This window comes from Oncorhynchus nerka, linkage group LG1 (genome assembly GCF_034236695.1).
Source record: "Oncorhynchus nerka isolate Pitt River linkage group LG1, Oner_Uvic_2.0, whole genome shotgun sequence".
NCBI lineage: Eukaryota > Metazoa > Chordata > Actinopteri > Salmoniformes > Salmonidae > Oncorhynchus > Oncorhynchus nerka.
Window position 1 is genome coordinate 21994949 of NC_088396.1, and position 22409 is coordinate 22017357.

Sequence of the window (22409 nt, forward strand, 5' to 3'; positions counted from 1 at the left end):
GATGGGCCGGCCCACCACTTAAGCCTCTTATTGATCCAGAAAAAAAACTTGGTGTGTGTACACTCATCCTAAAGAGCAAGGCAAAACACTTCAGTGTCTCAGGGCCAAGGCTCCGGTCAGCACTCTTCCCCCTCGCAATACTTCTCTCCCTCCCTCCCTCCCTCTCTCTCTCTCCTTAAATCTGGGCCCTTCTCCTCACTGTCTCGCTCTCCTGCTTCCTCTCCATTTGGTCCATCTTAGAAGTTTCTGGCAAGAGTCCCTCTCCCTCAGTCAGAAAATACACAAACAGACCACAAAAGTACAAAAAGAGATACACAGGCTCTCTCTCATTCAGTCTCTGCCGCTTTCCAAGGGTACGGGCAGCACAATTCCTGGCTCCCCCCACTATCTCCTGAGTCAGTAGCATTCGTTTGCCATAACCACGCCTTTCTCCAGCTATTTTGGGACCATTGTGTTTGCAATGAACTGACGAAAAAGCAGCGCTGATAAGAGAAACATGCCCACAGACGGCGAGAGAGAGACAAGGAAGAAGAGAGAATGGAGGTAGAAAAGCAGAGCGGGAGGAGGGAGGGGATTTATTTCAACCCGATTCCTTTTTATCCTCAAATGTGTTGATTAGCCTAATAGTGACATTTCCCTTCCTGGCACTTTTACTGAAGGACAAAGGTCTTCACAACAGCCTCCTGTCTCCCAGCCAACTAAGCACAGTCCCCAGATATCAGCACTCAGACCTCTGTTCCCACCGAGCACTTGTTGACCCATATGTTCTGCACTGACCGCCATTGTGTAGGAAGAGACCTTGACAATAAGAGACCAATCAATAGAGCAGCAAACTAATGAGAAGTACTTCTGTCAGAGATCTTACAGTCCTACATTCAGAGATTTTGCACTGAGAAGTGCACATTCTTGAGGGTCATCCAGTAGGCTGCTTGACTACTTAGACAGCCAATTCTCATTGCAATTACCGACACACAAAATCAGTCGCCAAAATGCTTACACACAAAACAGTCCCCCCCCCCCCAAAAAAATCCAAGAAACATAGGCCTAAAGCCACGCATACCGACAGTTAGCGTCGAGGTCTATCCACACCATTCCCACAGTGTTCTCTGCATGCACTAACACTGACCATTCAAACACTTCACTTTCAGAGTGACTCATTGCCTGTGGCTGACTGAACACCCACACTGAAACGGAAATGACAGAAAGTAGGACCCTGAGTGAGAGAGGGGAGGATGAAAGACACTAGATAGGAGGCCTTGAGATGAAGATAGAGCGATGGAAACAGACCTTGAGGGGGACGGAGTCAAAGACTAGCAAAAGAGGCCAAGAATCAGCAGAGAAAAAAGATTGTCTCTATAAACCTTGTGTTCAAAGACAGGAAGGGGTGTGAGAGTAAAATGAGAAGGGATGCATCGTAAAACAAGCTCTTTAGGCTTACTTGGATACTCCGTGTATCTACCCTTTACGCCATAAAATATGACTTGTTTCAAGAAACTAGGCATGTGTCGTACGTCACTTCGTCACAGGAGAGGCATTTGAACAACAAAATTCAATCACATTTTTTGGGGGCAGAAATGCCTTCTGGAATGTGAACTTTCATGTGCCTTAATAACAAACTTGTATGCCACCTGCAAATACAATTGTTAAAAGTACGAGTCTAGACTCTGGGTTCGCGCCCAGGCTCTGTCGTAACCGGCCGCGACCGGGAGATCCGTGGGGCGACGCACAATTGGCCTAGCGTCGTCCGGGTTAGGCCGGTAAGGAAATCCTTGTCTCATCGCGCACTAGCGACTCCCGTGGCGGGCCGGGCGCAGTGCGCGCTAACCAAGGTGCACGGGGTGTTTCCTCGACACATTGGTGTGGCTGGCTTCCAGGTTGGATGGCGCTGTGTTAAGAAGCAGTGCGGCTTGGTTGGGTTGTGTATGAGAGACTTTCAACCTTTGTCTCTCCCGAGCCCGTACGGGAGTTGTAGCGATGAGACAAGATAGTAGCTACTAAACAATTGGATACCACGAAATTGGGGACAAAAAGGGGGGTAAAATAAAAAAGTATGAGTCTAGTTGGTTTAGCCACAGAAAAATACAGGAACCTTCCCGCTAGCCATGATTGGCTGAGATAATGGATGGGCTAGACATGGAGAGATGAGTTCAGATTGGTCTGCCATGTAGCATGCTTGTCTAACATGAGCTGCTCAGTATGTGTAGGTAATCATTTCTAATGCTGCGCTTTCTTAAAGATATCATGAACTCCACAATTCTTGCTCTCCACTTTCTAGAGGACCGAGTTTTGAAATCAGTGGAATGCCTGGTGGAAGCAGAGTATGATAGCTAAGGATAAGGAGAAAATGCTGGCGTTTGATTACAAATATGAGGGAGTCGAAAAGAGAACACAGAAGGCTGTTGTATAAAACACCTGTCTCCGGATTACATCTTAAAACCAAGTGCAACCATGACAGAGGGAGAGAAGCGCTCATCCAAGTTAACGTGAGCTAGCTAGCTAACAGTACGCTTTAAGTGTATGATCTGTGTACTAATGTAATATGTATCTCAGTGCCATTTGCAATGCCAGTTATAGTCTAATGTTAACTATCTTTGAACCTAGTCATTTATAAAGTTGGTTTTAGTTGCCTGGTTTGCTAGATTGACATTAAAATATATGTTTTAATGTATTGTTAAAATACACCAATTAGGAGTGGCCTTTTATTGTCCCCAGCACAAGGGTGTTTAAATCAGCTTCTTGATATGCCATACCTGTCAGGTGGATGGATAATCTTGGAAAAGGAGAAAAGCTCACTAACAAGGATGTAAACAAATTTGTGCACAACATTTGCGAGAAATATGTTTTTTTTGTGCGTATGGAACATTTCTGGGATCTTTAATTTCAGCTCATCAAACATGGTACTGACACTTTACATGTTCCGTTTAGTATAAAGAGCCAATCAACACAAGGACAAAGTCTCACTTCAGTACACTTTCATTTGAAGTAAATTAGACCAAGTTTGTCTGTGCGCAGCGCTTCATGAGTGCACAACCTCCAGCCAGGCAGGGTTGCAGCGCAAGTGGAATAGGGTAATATGGGATTTGTAGTTCTTTGACTGTGCAATTAATTTACCAGCTATGAAACAAAAATGGCAGAAATACTTTGAAAACATTTACTGCAGCATTTATTTTACTATAAATGTGATCATATGTAACCATTTTATTCACAACGCGAGTGAAATTGTCACACTGTGGAGCCCTGACCACCTGCCAACATGGCTGGTGAAATAGACATCCTACCCGCATTTGGCAGGTGTTCATTTTAGGTCTGCTAACCTTACGCATACCAGGGACAGCCACCTTGGAGGACCACCCGCTTCCATTAAAACTAGCATTTGAAAATAACTTGAAACTAAATGATGTCAGTGACCCATCTCAGGTACAGGTCAGCAACATTGGGGCGGCAGGTAGCCTAGTAGTTAGAGCGTTGGACTAGTAATCGAAAGGTTGCCAGATCGAATCCCCGAGCTGATAAGGTGAAAATCAGTTAACCCACTGTTCCTAGGCCATCATTGAAAATAAGATTTAGTTCTTAACTGACTTGCCAAGTTAAATAAAAGGTAAAATAAATAAAATTCCAGGGAGTGGTGCTGGGCAGGATGAGGAACACTACTGTAGTACCAAAGCAACTGCCCTCACTGGTCTGAATGTGAGATACACAAGACACACTGATCCAAAGCACAGCACAGCTTAGCTATGGATTCTGACGGTTGGGCCAGCGGGAGCAGCCAGCGAGTGTTTATGAATGCAAAGCTTTGTGCCACAACGCTGCTCTTCCTCTGGCTGACATTTGGGGAGACGTTTATGCACGTCTGTGTTCCTCCTTCTGAAACGCAGACAAACAGTAAACCAAAGCATGAGGTTAGGTGCTTGAGTGGAAGAATGCGTGCAGTAATGCAGTTTTATAATCATTCCTCATTAACTACGACAACCAAATACTTTTTAAAAAATGCAGTGCCTGATTGAGGCCTGTTCCTGGATGTCTCTTCATTTGTGAGGATCTCTGATTTCAGTATATTTGTGTGGAATCCCTTCAATATTTCAGAACAGCACCGTGTAACATTACAGAGTAAAGACTGAACAACAGTAAAGTTTCTACTGAAGGGAGGGTCTGAACCCCAGAGCTTGTGTCAACAGTAGAAGTTGACCGATTATGACTACCGCCGATACGGATTATTGGAGGGCCAAAAAAAGCTGATGAGATTATTATTATTTTTAATTCAGCCATTTTTTAAAATGTGTAATAATGACAATTACAACAATACTGAATTAACACTTATTTTAACTTAATATAATAAACCAACAAAATCTATTTAGCCTCAAATAATAATGAAACATGTTCAATTTGGTTTAAATAATGCAAAAACAAAGTGTTGGAGAAGAAAGAAAAAGTGCAATATTTACCATGTAAAAAAGCTAACGTTTAAGTTCCTTGCTCAGAACATGAGAACATATGAAAGCTGGTGGTTCCTTTTAACACGAGTCTTCCTTATTCCCAGGTAAGAGGTTTTAGGTTGTAGTTATTATAGGAATTATAGGACTATTTCTCTCTATACCATTTGTATTTCATATACCTTTGACTATTGGATGTTCTTATAGGCACTTTAGTATTGCCAGTGTAACAGTATAGCTTCCGTCCCTCTCCTCGTTTCTACCTGGGCTCAAACCAGGAACACAACGACAACAGCCACCCTCGAAGCAGCGTTACCCATGCAGAGCAAGGGGAACAACCACTCCAAGTCTCAGAACGAGTGACGTTTGAAACACTATTAGCGTGCACCCCGCTAACTAGCTAGCCATTTCACATCGGTTACACCAGCCTAATCACAGGAGTTGATAGGCTTGAAATCAAACAGTGCAGTGCTTGAAGAATTGCGAAGAGCTGCTGGCAAAACGCACAAAAGTGCGGTTTGAATGAATGCTTACGAGTCTGCTGCTGCCTACCATCGCTCAGTCAGGCTGCTCTATAAAATCATAGACTTAATTACAATATAATAACACACAGAAATACAAGCCGTGGGTCATTAATATGGTCAAATCCGGAAATTATCATTAAAAAAAAAAACATTTCAGTGAAATACAGAAACGTTCCGTATTTTATCTAACGGGTGGGGTGGTGTTACATTGCACAACCTTCAATGTTATGTCATAATTATGTACATTTCTGGCAAATTAATTACAGCCTTTGTTGGAAATAAATGGACTTCACAGTTCGCAATGAGCCAGGCGGGGCAAACTGCTCCATTTACCCTGACTCCTTGCACGGAACGCAAGAGAAGTGACACAATTTCCCTAGTTATAAGAAATTCATGTTAGCAGGCAATATTAACTAAATATGCATGTTTAAATATATATACTTCTGTATTGATTTTAAAGGAAGGCATTGATGTTTATGGTTAGGTACACATTGGTGCAACGACAGTGCTTTTTTCGCAAATGTTTTCGCAAAAGCGCAAATGCGCTTGTTAAATCACCCATTTGTCGAAGTAGGCTGTGATTCGATGAGAAATTAACAGGCACCGCATCGATTATATGCAACGCAGGACACGCTAGATAAACTAGTAATATCAACCATGTGTAGTTAACTAGTGATTATGTTAAGATTGATTGTTTTTTATAAGAGAAGTTTAATGCTAGCTAGAAACTTACCTTGGCTTCTTGCTACCCTCACGTAACAGGTAGTCAAGCCTGCCATGCAGGCTCCTCGTGGAGTGCAATGTAAGGCAGGTGGTTAGAGCGTTGGACTTGTAAGCGGAAGGTTGCAAAAACAAATCCCCGAGCTGACAAGGTAAAAATCTGTCGTTCTGCCCCTGAACAAGGCAGTTAACCCACTGTTCTTAGACAGTCATTGAAAATAAGAATGTGTTCTTAACTGACTTGTCTAGTTAAATAAAAGTGTGTAAAATAAAATAAAAAAAAGGCAAATCGGTGTCCAAAATTACCGATTGTTATGAAAATTGTCCCTAATTAAAATTGGCCATTACAATTAAATTGGTCGACCTCTAGTCAACAGTCAATTCACAAACCTCTTCCTCAAAGATGGCATTTTAGATGGAAATCAACGTTTGCCCGTTCTCTGCTCTTAACCCACTGAATCAATGCCTGGTAGAGACTCTTGTAGGACTGAAAACATTCCAGAACAAGGAAATACATTAGCATACCACAGACAAGTCTCATTCTACTTCTATGTATCATACCAAATAAACGCCTAAACAATTCGTAATACCTCAGTGACACCAACTCACTGTGATCACGATAAGTCAGACACAGTGTTAGACATTTTCTAACAGCAGGAAATTAATTTATATTTAGTGACACGTCATAACATAAGCTACAGCACATCATGTGTGGGTTGTATATTCTTATAATGTGAGCACAGCACTTAGGCCTACAGCAGGTTGACATTAGGACCGTTCCACTTTTTGGCACACCTTTTGATTTAAAAATAAAACCTTTTAGACCCATTTGCCTATGGTAGAAATGTTAAGAAAGTAAATTATAACTTTAATACCATGGCATTTTACCATGCCGCCAACTTTCCTGCCTTTTCTTAATATTTGAACGGTAATGCCGGCAACAAAGCCTTGTACTTTCATTTCCGCCAACCAACCTAGTCATGATTGTGGTAATGCATTTAGAAGTCCTGCCAACCCCTCAGTATAAACGTTGCCTTTCACCTTAACATTTTTAATTAATTTACATTCTATTGTTGTCTGACATCAAACTTGTCCTCGGCAATCACGAAGCTTCACAGAAATGAGCTACATTTATTCTCGCTATTTAAAATGCATGTAGTTCTGTTTACATTTCCATTTAAGTCATTTAGCAGACGCTCTTATCCAGAGCGACTTACAAATTGGTGCGTTCACCTTATGACATCCAGTGGAACAGCCACTTTACAATAGTGCATCTAAATCTTTTAAGGGGGGGGGTGAGAAGGATTACTTTATCCTATCCTAGGTATTCCTTAAAGAGGTGGGGTTTCAGGTGTCTCCGGAAGGTGGTGATTGACTCCACTGTCCTGGCGTCGTGAGGGAGTTTGTTCCACCATTGGGGGCCAGAGCAGCGAACAGTTTTGACTGGGCTGAGCGGGAACTGAACTTCCTCAGTGGTAGGGAGGCGAGCAGGCCAGAGGTGGATGAACGCAGTGCCCTTGTTTGGGTGTAGGGCCTGATCAGCGCCTGGAGGTACTGAGGTGCCGTTCCCCTCACAGCTCCGTAGGCAAGCACCATGGTCTTGTAGCGGATGCGAGCTTCAACTGGAAGCCAGTGGAGGGTGCGGAGGAGCGGGGTGACGTGAGAGAACTTGGGAAGGTTGAACACCAGACGGGCTGCGGCGTTCTGGATGAGTTGTAGGGGTTTAATGGCACAGGCAGGGAGCCCAGCCAACAGCGAGTTGCAGTAATCTGTTCTTGAGCTGTTCTTGCCAAAGCATTTTTGTGGCGATGGACATTTAGCCTGGGGGAATGCAGTGTAGCACACTGCTATTTAAAAAATAATTCTTGATATATATTTGATTAGTCTTAAAATGTTTCTTAGGACCTGTATAAACAAATAATGGATTTGTCTAGTCAGCTCATAATTACCAGAACATATCTGACAACGTTTTGAGAAGCAAACTTTTTATTCACAGTAAAAGGAGAAAAAAAAACATACATTTACAAGTAGGCTATGGCAAAGCTGCTAACTTCCTGTTGTGAATGTGAAGAAATTAAAGCAGGGGAAGGTCTGAATTTAAAATGGTAGGCATTAACGTAACATATGGATTAGCATACGCATCAAGTCTCAATGCAAAGTCACACCTCACTTTTCAATAGTTTTTGTTCCTGATCAGAACGCTGAATTAATGTGGGAAAATGGGGTGGTGTAATAAAATGGAGTACCCGACAAGCCAGCCTATTCCCGAAATTAAAATGCAACAGAAATAATGGAAAATCCAATAGCTAGTGCCTTCGGTAAGTATTCAGATCACTTGACTTTTTCCACTTTGCTGGGTTACGGCCTTATTCTAAAATGTATTAAAATAGTTTCCCCCCCCTCAACTTCACACACACAATACTCCATAAATACAAAGAAAAAACAGGTTTCTATAAAATGTATTACAATTTTGTTTTATTTTAAATAATTACATCTACGTATTCAAGACCCTTTACTAATAAGTACTTTGTTAAAAACACCTTCAGCAGTGATTTCAGCCGGAGTCTTCTTGGGTATGAAACCTATTTTTGGGAGAGTTTGTCCCAGTCTTCTCTACAGATCCTCAAGCTCTGTCAGGTTGGATGGGGAGCGTTGCTGCACAGCTATTTTCAGGTCTCTCCAAAGATGTTCAATCGGGTTCAAGTCCGGGCTCTGGCTGATTCACTCAAGAATATTCAGGGACTTGACCCGAAGCCACTCCTGTGTCGTCTTGGTTGTCTGCTTAGGGTTGTTGTCCTGTTGGGGTGAAGGTTTACCTTCCCAGTCCGAGGTTCTGAGAAGGTTTTCGTCAAGGATCTCTCTATACTTTGCTCTGTTCATCTTTCCCTCGACTAGTCTCCCAATCCCTGAAAAACATCCCCACAGCATGATGCTGCCACCACCATGCTTCACCGTAGGGATGGTGCCAGGTTTCCAGTAGACAGGACACTTGGCATTCAGGCCAAAGAATTCAATCTTGGTTTAATCGGACCAGAGAATCGTTTCTCATGGTCAGAGTCCTTTAGGTGCCTTTCGGCAAACTCCAAGTGGGTTGTCGTGTGCCTTTTGAGGAGTGGCTTATCTGCAAAGAGGATTGTTCTGGAAGTTCCTCCCATCTCCACAGAGGAACTCTGGAGCTCTGTCAGTGTGACCATCTGGTTCTTGGTCACCTGCTTGACCAAGGCCCTTCTCCCCCAATTTCTCAGTTTGGCCGGGCGGCCAGCTCTAGGAAGAGTCTTGGTGGTTCCAAACTTAATCCATTTAAGATTTATGGAGGCCACTGTATTCTTGGGGACCTTCAATGCTGCAGATCTTTTTTGGTACCCTTCCCCAGATCTGTACCTTGACACAAATTCTGTCTCGGAGCTCTACGGACAATTCCATAGCTCGGCTTGGTTTTTGCTCGAACATGCACTGTCAACTGTGGGACCTTATATAGACAGATGTGCCTTTCCAAATCATGTCTAATCAATACATTTACCACAGGTGGACTCCAATTAAGTTGTAGAAATATCAAGGATGATCAATGGAAACAGGATGCACCTGAGCTCAATTTCAAGTCTCATAGCAAAGGGTCTGAATACTTACATTTTATTAAAAAAAATATTTGCACACACACTAGCTAAAATAATTAAGTTTTCGCTTTGTCATTATAGGTGGAAGTCAAGGTGGGAAAAGTTACAAAACTCCAAGCCCACTTCAGAGAACAAGCCGAAAAGTTGACAAAACAAAAAGGAGCAAATGAGGGACCACCGTTACACAATTAGAGCATGGTGGTATAATTTTATTTTGAGCCCACAGCAAGGCCACAGAGCATCCCGGGGTTCACACTAGATAACATAGGCACAAAGTCCGAGGAGCATGAGGTGTGGCTAATGTTAGACAGCTTGAGCTAGCATACAAACGCAGTAGCATAAAGTAGAAATAGTGGATAGTTCCGAAGATACCTGGAAATGAATGAATAAATATGTTTAAAAACACAAGTGTTTGTAGTTTCAGTAACGATCTGGTTACCTAAGTCTTTTTGACCACACTGTTACTTGGAATAAAAACATGCTCCCTACCCTTTAAAATTGAGGAATTTAGAACATGCAGCTGTCAGGTTACCATGACAACGGTTGCAACAGGCTCCCCTCTCCCCACTGGGATTCTCTGCCTCTGATCCCATTACAGGGGCTTAGTCATGGGCTTGCTCACACTCTCCCTCCCATGTTGTAGCAGGCTTTTCCCCCCCACTATACATGGCTTGAGTGTGTTGAGTCACTGATGTTATCTTCCCGTCTGTCCGGTTTGGCACCCCCTCAAGCTTGTACAGTGGTGGATATATTCATGGACTATACTTGGCCTCGTCTCTGGGTAGTAAGTAAGTAGTCTTGATATACCTTTGGTAGTGTGGGGGCTGTGCTTTGGAAAAGTGGGTAGGGCTATATCCTGGTTGGTTGGCCCTGTTCGGGAGTAACTTTGGACAGGACCACAGTGTTACCCGAACCCACTCGTCTCAGTATCTATGCTGCAATAGTCCATGTGCCGTGGGACTAGGATCAGCCTGTCCTAGTTGGTGTAATTCGCCTGTCTTATCTAGTGTCCTGTGTGATCTTAGGTAGGCGACCTCTAATTTTCCCATCTCTCTCTCTCCCGGGCGATCTGAGCCGTAAGACCATGCCCCAGGACTATCTGCCTGATAACTCATGTATGTCCCAGTCCACCTGGTCATGCTGCTAATCCAGTTTCTGCTGTTCTGCCTGCTGCTATAGAACCCTGACCTGTTCACCGGAAGTGCTACCTTGTTCCAGACCTGCCGTTTGCATTCCTCCACCCTGCCGCGTAAACGCAAGCTTTTAAAAAATATATATTGTATCTTAGACCCTATTTTACATAATCTGATGTGTTTGTGTTATGCCCGCCATTGGTTGAGACACAGCATACTCTTGAATACAGGCTGGGTGTCTCGTTTTGGATAATTGTAAACTTTCAAATGGTATCAAAGATGGTTGAGTCCACACAATGTTGAATTGAATGTGAATATCTGTTTTAAATTCGAGGATTGACAGTACTTGAAACCTATTGAAATCATAGAAATATAAAATTATAGATATTCCTACTTAAATATAAATTTGACAGTGGGTAAACCAGCAGCCATCATAGTGGTAATAATTGGAAGTAAATTTCAATTCAATTGAAAATTTCAGTGACATACCAGCTGGGCTTCGGCGGTATACCGGGGTATTTGGAAATAGCCATGGAATAGTTTAGCCAATACCGTCATAACTATTATATTGTGCAGCTCCTTTCTAAGTAAATACCTGCAGTAAACTGGTGCAATATGTTAAGATAAAGCAGACTGTGTTCTTCAATTCACCGGTCACATTTATGAAGCTTACCGTAGTTCCCCAGAACAGATGAGCCAGTCACGTGTATGCAACGAGCACAACTGGAGAAAGCAGGAATAGGTGAGTCCAACTGTTTATTGACAGGGGTCACGTTATACATGTTCAAACTCACCAAAAATGAAATTTGGTAGCTCTTACCTATATACACTACCTTTTAATAGTTTGGGGACACTTAGAAATGTCCTTGTTTTTGAAAAGCTGTTTTTTTCCCCCATTAAAATATCCAATTGATCAGAAATACAGAGTAGACATTGTCAATGTTGTAAATGACTATTGTAGCTGGAAACGGCACATTTTTAATGGAATATCTACATAGGCGTCCAGAGGCCCATTATCAGCAACCATCACTCCTGTGTTCCAATGGCACGTTGTGTTATCCTTTTAAAATGATAAACTAGGATTAGCTAATTAATCATTAGAAAACCCTTTTTCAATTGTGTTAGCACAGCTGAAAACTGTTCTGATTAAAGCAGCAATAAAACTGGCCTTTAGACTGGTTGAGTATCTGGAGAATCAGCATTTGTGGGTTTGATTACTGGCTTAAAATGGAGAGAAACTAAGGACTTTCTTCTGAAACTCGGCAGTCTATTCTTGTTCGGGGAAAAAGCACAAAAGTTTTCAGCTGTGCTAGCATAATTGCAAAAGGGTTTTCTAATGATCAATTAGTCTGTTAAAATTATGAACTTGGATTAGCTAACACAACGTGCCATTGGAAGACAGGAATGATGGTTGCTGATAATGCGCCTCTGCACACCTATGAAGATTGTCCATTTTATTTAATTTTTTAAATCTGCCATTTCCAGCTACAATAGTCATTTACAACATTGTCCACACTGCATTTGATCTTTTTCTAAATGGACAAAAAAAAAAGTGCTTTCCATTCAAAAACAAGGACATTTCTAAGTGACCCCAAACATTTGAACAGTAGTGTCTACACGCACAACTTTATGAAATGTACTGCCTTTCTTTGCTAAAAATAAAACAGTTTGCAATCGTTAGCAAATTTCCATGGAGGCTATTACTTGTGCTTATTTTGTTAGCATTCTGGTAATAGAAGCCCAAAGGGTGTTTTTTTGCATGTTTTGGCACCACCTTACGTGCTAAGCCAGTAATACTGTAAATCAGGGGTTGAGAGAGGGACGGTATGACCATATGAAAATCTGGATACCGCCCAACCCTGGTAACAGCTAAATTGCAGTGGTCTAACTCTATTTCTATGATTGAAAAGACACCCACCCTGTATTCAAGAGTATGCAGTGTCAACTGATGGCGGACACAACACAAAACACTTTAGATCCTCCATAGTCAACTGAAGGACCATGGACCAGATCTGTACCCAGAACAGGATCAATACAGAGCGCAGGTCCCAGAATTTTTATTTATTTATGCACACACACACTAGAATAATAGTTAAGATATCTAAACACAATATGGAATCATGTAGTAACCCCACAAAATGTGGAAACTCCTTTAAGACTGTTGGAAAAGCATTCCAGGTGAAACTGGTTGAGAGAATGCCAAGAGTGTGCAAAGCTGTCAAGACAAAGGGTAACTATTTTGAATTTGTTTAACACTTTTTTAATATATATTTTTTGTACATGTTTCGGGCTTCGACACCTGGTATCATAAACACACGACATGGAAGGCATAGAATTGCAGGAAATTGGCTTAAAACAGCAACAAAAAATCTCTGCTCCATGCAAAATGTGTAGAATTGCGGGAATGTTTGCTTTAAAAAAAGCTACATTTTCTTTTCTCTGGAAAGTGCCTCTGGAAGCAATGTCAGCACAAGAACTGTTAGTCTGAAATGGGTTTACATGACTGAGCAGCAGCACACAAGCCTAAGATCACCATGCGCAATGCCAAGCGTTGGCTGGAGTGGTGTGAAGCTTGCCGCCATTGCACTCTGGAGCAGTGGAAACACTGGAGCGATGAATCACGCTTCACCATCTGGCAGGCCAACGGACAAATCTGGGTTTACCAGATGCAAGGAAGAAGCTATCTGCCCCAATGCTTAGTGCCAACTGTAAAGTTGAAAAAAAGGCCGCCCAACAACCTGCCCGCTTGACCATATTCCCTCCTCTCTTCTCCAGACCATTTCCGGAGACCTTCTCCCTTACCTCACCCCGCTCATCAACTCATCCCTGACCGCTGGCTACGTCCCTTCTGTCTTCAAGAGAGCGAGAGTTGCACCCCTTCTGAAAAAACCTACACTCGATCCCTCCGATGTCAACAACTACAGACCAGTATCCCTTCTTTCTTTTCTCTCCAAAACTCTCGAACGTGCCGTCCTTGGCCAGCTCTCCCGCTATCTCTCTCAGAATGACCTTCTTGATCCAAATCAGTCAGGTTTCAAGACTAGTCATTCAACTGAGACTGCTCTTCTCTGTATCACGGAGGCCCTCCGCACTGCTAAAGCTAACTCTCTCTCCTCTGCTCTCATCCTTCTAGACCTATCGGCTGCCTTCGATACTGTGAACCATCAGATCCTCCTCTCCACCCTCTCCGAGTTGGGCATCTCCGGCGCGGCCCACGCTTGGATTGCGTCCTACCTGACAGGTCGCTCCTACCAGGTGGCGTGGCGAGAATCTGTCTCCTCACCACGCGCTCTCACCACTGGCGTCCCCAGGGCTCTGTTCTAGGCCCTCTCCTATTCTCGCTATACACCAAGTCACTTGGCTCTGTCATAACCTCACATGGTCTCTCCTATCATTGCTATGCAGACGACACACAATTAATCTTCTCCTTTCCCCCTTCTGATGACCAGGTGGCGAATCGCATCTCTGCATGTCTGGCAGACATATCAGTGTGGATGACGGATCACCACCTCAAGCTGAACCTCGGCAAGACGGAGCTGCTCTTCCTCCCGGGGAAGGACTGCCCGTTCCATGATCTCGCCATCACGGTTGACAACTCCATTGTGTCCTCCTCCCAGAGCGCTAAGAACCTTGGCGTGATCCTGGACAACACCCTGTCGTTCTCAACTAACATCAAGGCGGTGGCCCGTTCTTGTAGGTTCATGCTCTACAACATCCGCAGAGTACGACCCTGCCTCACACAGGAAGCGGCGCAGGTCCTAATCCAGGCACTTGTCATCTCCCGTCTGGATTACTGCAACTCGCTGTTGGCTGGGCTCCCTGCCTGTGCCATTAAACCCCTACAACTCATCCAGAACGCCGCAGCCCGTCTGGTGTTCAACCTTCCCAAGTTCTCTCACGTCACCCCGCTCCTCCGCTCCCTCCACTGGCTTCCAGTTGAAGCTCGCATCCGCTACAAGACCATGGTGCTTGCCTACGGAGCTGTGAGGGGAACGGCACCTCAGTACCTCCAGGCTCTGATCAGGCCCTACACCCAAACAAGGGCACTGCGTTCATCCACCTCTGGCCTGCTTGCCTCCCTACCACTGAGGAAGTACAGTTCCCGCGCAGCCCAGTCAAAACTGTTCGCTGCTCTGGTCCCCCAATGGTGGAACAAACTCCCTCACGACAGCGGAGTCAATCACCACCTTCCGGAGACACCTGAAACCCCACCGCTTTCAGGAATACCTAGGATAGGATAAAGTAATCCTTCTCACCCCCCCTAAAAGATTTAGATGCACTATTGTAAAGTGGCTGTTCCACTGGATGTCTTAAGGTGAACGCACCAATTTGTAAGTCGCTCTGGATAAGAGCGTCTGCTAAATTACTTAAATGTAAAGTCTGGTGGACAAGTAATAATGGTCTGGGGATTTTTTTCATGGTTTGGCCCCTTATTTCCAGCTACAGCATATAAATGACATTATAGGTGATTCTGTGCTTCCAACTTTGTGGCAACAGTTTGGGGGAAGGCCCTTCCCTGTTTCAGTATGACAATGCCTCCATGCGCAAAGCAAGGTCCATACAGAAATAGAAATGTTTTGTTGAGATCAGGGTGTGGAAGAACTTGACTGGCCTGCACAGAGCCCTGAACTCAACCCCATCGAACACCTTTGGGATGAATTGGAACCCTGACTGCGAGTCAGGCCTAATCACCCAACATCAGTGCCCGACCTCACTAATGCTCGTGGCTTTAAGGAAGCAAGTCCCAACATCTAGTGAAAAGCCATCCCGGAAGAGTGGAGGCTGTTATTGCAAAAGGGGGGGGGGGGGGGGGGGGGGAAACACTCCAAAATAATGCCTATGATTTTGGAATGAGATGGTTGACGAGCAGGTGTCCACATACTTTCGGTCATCTAGTGTGAAAATTTAGTTTCTTCAATAAATTATCAAATAATTAAACTGTTTGAAAGCTTTAAAAAAATCAAATCTAAAAAGGGGTACAGTCAAAAGGTGATTGAAATCAAATGGAACAACCCATTTCCAAAACGAACAGTATTTGGTTTCACAATGAGCCACACCTCTCATAAACGTGATTTGGAAAAGCCTTCCCTCTCCATACAAGCTTAACTCAAACAGTTAGGGTGGTACCAACAGAAGCATGAAAAGAGGAGTGATGCTTTATGATGTACAATCCTAACTTATACTAAGGATTCTTATGTACTAGCCTACATCCTTGCGTTGGTACACTACACACCCAATTTGTCCTTCATTTTGATCCAAGCGATGAAACACTCTGCTTGCCTGACCTAGCTAAGGCAGTAAAGGCACTTGATTCCCTCGAGAGCTGTGTAGCTATGATACCATTGAGCTTATAAAAAAACCAAATCACTGAGGCCTTGGCGTGCGTGCGCTTCTGTAACAGTTTTGTGAAGAGTAACCACAGAAGCATTTAGTTGGAAGGAACACTGCTTTCGTTATTTGCGAAAAGAGAGTGAAGCAAAAGAGAAAGGAGGGGGAAACAGAAGACGTAGCTGGCATCTTAACATACTAGGACTTTTAATGAGCAGCAAGTAGTCGTGGCGGAGCATGTAAAATTGCTTCTAAATCAATAAATAGACGAGTCAAACCAGGAAATAATTGACTGCTGAATGATGATCTGTCAAAATACATGAGCATTGATCATGTCCTCAGCATGTCAGCTTGCATGCAAAACTCAATGGCTGTGGATTTTCATAGCTTTGCTGTATCTGGCTTGAATAACCTGCTATTCTCACACAGCCAGCCAGATGCGATCATTTTTATGGATAGCCATGTCCCCCTGTGATGGCAACCATCCCGATACTATCTATAGCCCTTGCACAAAGAGGAACCTGTTACATAGCCATCTGTGTCAATATCCAGTTTTGAATAGGGCTGGGTGGTATACCGTATTTTACAATCTACCGGTATTGATGCACGGACCGGTTTGAGTTTCTACTTTACCTTTAACAGTATTTTAATGTTTGATTTGTTAAATGTGATATGCCGTGTGTAATGTCAATTTTTATTGTTCACTCCGCTACCTTAGTCATCCCTCTCTCTCTCCATGCCGCTTTCCACACAGACGTAGCCCCGTCCCGTCACTCAAGGACCGCTGTTGCTTGACCATGAGACACTTGTGTTCAGTCTATATGGTCAATGCAGCACAAACAATGATGCCCGTTTTACTTAACATCAATCCACTAGCTTTCTATAAATTACACTAGTTTGTTTCTTACATCTGCAAAAAATGGCTAGTTTGTCTTCTCTTAGCATATTGGGCCTAAATCTTGTTAGACGCCAAAGCTAATCGCTAGTTAGCTGGCTAGCTAAGTAGCTAATAAAATGTACTGAGTCAGCGCAAACGTAACTAGCTATAAAGCCTGATAAAACCAGTGATGTTGTAGACCGAAATCAGCATGTTGTTTATGCAACAGAATACGGGAAGCATGAATATGTCAGCTACATGAAGTAGCAAAGAACAAAAACAGTAAATGTAGCCAAAGATTATACATTCCCCTAGAGAACACTTCGGTTTCTACCCTGACACAATAACACTTCCCTGACATTATTAATTCATTGTAATGTAAAACACCCACTATTAGAGGTCGACAGATTAATTAGGGCCGATTTCAAGTTTCCATAACAAATCGGTAATCAGCATTTTTGGACACCGATTATGGCCGATTACATTGCACTCCACGAGGAGACTGCGTGGCAGGCTGACTACCTGTTACAAGAGTGCAGCAAGGAGCCAAGGTAAGTTTCTAGCTAGCATTAAACTTACCTTATAAAAAAAAAATTAAAAATCAATCTTCACATAATCACTAGTTAACTACACATGGTTGATATTACTAGTTTATCTAGCATGTCCTGCGTTGCATATAATCGATGCGGTGCCTGTTAATTTATCATCGAATCACAGCCTACTTCGACAAACGGGTGATTAAACAAGCGCATTCACACACATTTTTTAAATTTTTTATTAAAAAAACTGTCGGTGCACCAATGTGTACCTAACCATAAACAACACCTTTCTTAAAATCAATACACAAGTATATATTTTTAAACCTGAATCTTTAGTTAATATTTCCTGCTAACATTAATTTATTTTAACTAGGGAAATTGTGTCACTTCTCTTGCGTTCTGTGCAACAGAGTCAGGGTATATGCAGCAGTTTGGGCCGCCTGGCTCGTTGCAAACTCTGTGATGAACATTTCTTCCTAACAAAGACAACCAACTTCGCCAAACGGGGGATGATTTAACAAAAGCGCATTTGTGAAAAAAAACACAATCGTTGCACGAATGTACCTAACCATAAATATCAATGCCTTTCTTAAAATCAACACACAGAAGTAAATATTTTTTAAACCAGCATATTTAGTTAAGAAATGTTAGCAGACAATATTACACTAGGGAAATTGTGTAATTTCTCTTGCTTTCATTGCATGCAGAGCCAGGGTATATGCAACAGTTTGGGCCGCCTGAGTCGTTGCGAACTAATATGCTCTCATGTTCTGAGAAAGGAACTTAAAATGTTAGCTTTTTTTACATGGCAAATATTGCACTTTTACTTTCTCCAACACCGTTTTTGCATTATTTAAACCAAATTGATTTTACTGATGTATTATATTAAGTTTAAATAAAGTGTTCATTCAGTATTGTTGTAATTGTCATTATTACAAATGCACTGCTCAAAAAAATAAAAGGGAACACTTAAACAACACAATGTAACTTCTGTGAAATCAAACTGTCCACTTAGGAAGCAAGATTGATTGACAATAAATTGCACATGCTGTTGTGCAAATGGAATAGACAACAGGTGGAAATTATGGGCAATCAGCAAGACACACCCAATAAAGGAGTGGTTCTGCAGGTGGTGACCACAGACCACTTCTCAGTTCCTATGCTTCCTGGCTGATGTTTTGGTCACTTTTGAATGCTGGCGGTGCTTTCACTCTAGTGGTAGCATGAGACGGAGTCTACAACCCACACAAGTGGCTCAGGTAGTGCAGCTCATCCAGGATGGCACATCAATGCGAGCTGTAGCAAGAAGGTTTGCTGTGTCTGTCAGCGTAGTGTCGAGAGCATGGAGGCGCTACCAGGAGACAGGCCAGTAAATCAGGAGACGTGGAGGAAGCCGTAGGAGGGCAACAACCCAGCAGCAGGACCGCTACCTCCGCCTTTCTGCAAGGAGGAGCACTGCCAGAGCCCTGCAAAATGACCTCCAGCAGGCAACAAATGTGCATGTGTCTGCTCAAACGGTCAGAAACAGACTCCATGAGGGTGGTATGAGGGCCCGACGTCCACAGGTGGGGGTTGTGCTTACAGCCCAACACCGTGCAGGACGTTTGGCATTTGCCAGAGAACACCAAGATTGACAAATTCGCCACTGGAGCCCTGTGCTCTTCACAGATGAAAGCAGGTTCACACTGAGCACGTGACAGTCTGGAGACACCGTGGAGAACGTCCGGCTGCCTGCAACATCCTCCAGCATGACCGGTTTGGCAGTGGGTCAGTCATGGTGTGGGGTGGCATTTCTTTGGGGTGCCGCACAGCAATCCATGTGCTCGCCAGAGGTAGCCTGACTGCCATTAGGTACAGAGATGAGATCCTCAGTCCCCTTGTCAGACCATATGCTGGTGTGGTTGGCCCTGGGTTCCTCATAATGCAAGACAATGCTAGACCTCATGTGGCTGGGGTGTGTCAGCAGTTCCTGCAAGAGGAAGGCATTGATGCTATGGACTGGCCCGCCAGTTCCCCAGACCTGAATCCAATTGAACACATCTGGGACATCATGTCTCGCTCCATCCACCAACGCCACGTTGCACCACAGACTGTCCAGGAGTTGGCGGATGCTTTAGTCCAGGTCTGGGAGGAGATCCCTCAGGAGACCATCCGCCACCTCTTCAGGAGCATGCCCAGGCGTTGTAGGGAGGTCATACAGGCACGTGGAGGCCACACACACTACGGAGCCTCATTTTGACTTGTTTTAAGGACATTACATTAAAGTTGGGTCAGCCTGTAGTGTGATTTTCCACTTTAATTTTGAGTGTGACTCCAAATCCAGACCTTCATGGGTTGATAAATTTGATTTCCATTGATAATTTGTGTGATTTTGTTGTCAGCACATTCAACTATGTAAAGAAAAAAGTATTCAATAAGAATATTTCATTCATTCAGATCTAGGATGTGTTATTTTAGTGTTCCCTTTATTTTTTTGAGCAGTGTATATACACACAGTGGGGCAAAAAAGTATTTAGTCAGCCACCAATTGTGCAAGCTCTCCCACTTAAAAAGATGAGGCCTGTAATTTTCATCATAGGTACACTTCAACTATGACAGACAAAATGAGATTTTTTCTCTCCAGAAAATCACATTGAAGGATTTTTAATGAATTTATTTGCAAATTATGGCAGAAAAATAAGTATTTGGTCACCTACAAACAAGCAAGATGTCTGGCTCTCACAGACCTGTAACTTCTTCTTTAAGAGGCTCCTCTGTCCTCCACTCGTTACCTGTATTAATGGCACCTGTTTGAACTCGTTATCAGTATAAAAGACACCTGTCCACAACCACAAACAGTCACACTCCAAACTTCCCTATGGCCAAGACCAAAGAGCTGTCAAAGGACACCAGAAACAAAATTGTATACCTGCACCAGGCTGGGAAGACTGAATCTGCAATAGGTAAGCAGCTTGGTTTGAAGAAATCAACTGTGGGAGCAATTATTAGGAAATGGAAGACATACAAGACCACTGATAATCTCCCTCGATCTGCGGCTCCACGCAAGATCTCACCACGTGGGGTCAAAATGATCACAAGAACGGTGAGCAAAAATCCCAGAACCACACAGGGTGACCTAGTGAATGACCTGCAGAGAGCTGGGACCAAAGTAACAAAGCCTACCATCAGCAAGGGCATTGAAGATGAAATGTGGCTGGGTCTTTCAGCATGACAATGATCCCAAACACACCGCCCGGGCAACAAAGGAGTGGCTTCGTAAGAAGCATTTCAAGGTCCTGGAGTGGCCTAGCCAGTCTCCAGATCTCAACCCCATAGAAAATCTTTGGAGGGAGTTGAAAGTCCGTGTTGCCCAGCAACAGCCCCAAAACATCATTGCTCTAGGAGATCTGCATGGAGGAATGGGCCAAAATACCAGCAACAGTGTGTGAAAACCTTGTCAAACGTCTTCACCTCTGTCATTGCCAACAAAGGGTATATAACAAAGTATTGAGATAAACTTTTGTTATTGACCAAATACTTATTTTCCACCATAATTTGCAAATAAATTCATTAAAAATCCTACAATGTGATTTTCTGGATTTTCTCTCATTTTGTCTGTCATAGTTGAAGTGTACCTATGATGAACATTACAGGCCTCATCTTTTTAAGTGGGAGAACTTGCACAATTGGTGGCTGACTAAATACTTTTTGCCCCACTGTATGTATGTATGTATGTATGTATGCATGCATGTATGTATATACAAATAAAGTTGAAAAATATATATTGAACACACAGCCATGCAATCTCCATAGACAAACACTGGCAGTAGAAAGGTCTTACTGAAGAGCTCAATGACTTGGCGCAGTCATAGGATGACACCTTTCCAATATGTCTGTTTGTCAAATTTCTACCCTGCCAACTGTAGGAACTGTTATTGTAAAGTGGCAACATCTAAAGCAGCAATGGCTTAGCAGTAGGCCACACAAGCTTTCCTGATCGCCCAACATCGTTGTCCAACCTCACTAATGCCCTTGTAGCTGAATGGATGCAAGTCCCTGCATCAATGTTCTAACATCTCTTTTCTCTGTATATATATATATATATATATATATCAATGTCGTCGCTCTTGATGCTGGAGATTCTGATCCACCTCTACGCAGACAACACCATTCTGTATACATCTGGCCCTTCTTTGGACACTTAACAAACCTCCAAACAAGCTTCAATGCCATACAATACTCCTTCCGTTGCCTCCAACTGCTTTTAAACGCTAGTAAAACTAAATGCATGTTCTTCAACCGATTGCTGCCCGCATCTGCCCGCCCGACAAGCATCGCTACCCTGGACGGTTCGGACTTAGAATATGTGGATAACTACAAATACCTAGGTGTCTGGTTAGACTGTAAACTCTCCTTCCATACTCACAATAAGCATCTCCAATCCTAAATTAAATCTAGAATCGGCTTCCTATTTCACAACAAAGCCTCCTTCACTCATGCTGTCAAACATACCCTTGTAAAACTGACCATCCTACCAATCCTTGACTTCGGTGATGTAATTTACAAAATAGCCTCCAACACTCTACTCAGCAAATTGGATGTAGTCTATCACAGTGCCATCTTTTTTGTCACCAAAGCCCCATATACTATACACCACTGTGACCTGTATGCTTTCGTTGGCTGGCCCTCGAAACATATTCGTCGCCAAACCCACTGGATCTAGGTCATCTACAAGTCTTTGCTAGGTAAAGCCCCACCTTAGCTCACTGGTCACCATAGCAACACCCACCCGTAGAAAGTGCTCCAGCAGGTATATTTCACTGGTCATCTCCAAAGCCAACACCTACTTTGGCCACCTTTCCTTCCAGTTCTCTGCTGCCAATGACTGGAAAGAATTGCAAAAAAATAATCACTGAAGCCTCATATCTCCCTCTCTAACTTTAAGCATCAGCTGTCTGAGCAGCTTACCGATCACTGTACACAGGCAATCTGTAAATAGCCCACCCAACTACCTCATCCCCATGTTATCTTATGCTCTTTTGCACCCCATTATCTCTACTTGCACATCTATCACTCCAGTGTTAATGCTAAGTTGTAATTATTTCACCTCTATGGCCTATTTATTGCCTTACCTTCCTAATCGTACTACATTTACACACATGGTACATAGATTTTTTCTATTGTGTCATTGACTGTAGGTTTGTTTATTCAATGTGTAACTCTGTTGTCTGTCGCACTGCTTTGCTTTCTCTTGGCCAGGTTACA

At 43.2% G+C, this 22409-nt stretch overlaps 1 protein-coding gene across 1 annotated transcript in view; it reads right to left on the reverse strand.

The window, feature by feature from the left end:
* Positions 1–22409, reverse strand: part of LOC115118840 (alpha-1,3-mannosyl-glycoprotein 4-beta-N-acetylglucosaminyltransferase A) — a 55988-nt gene that overhangs the window by 31989 nt on the left and 1590 nt on the right. The window lies entirely within an intron of this gene.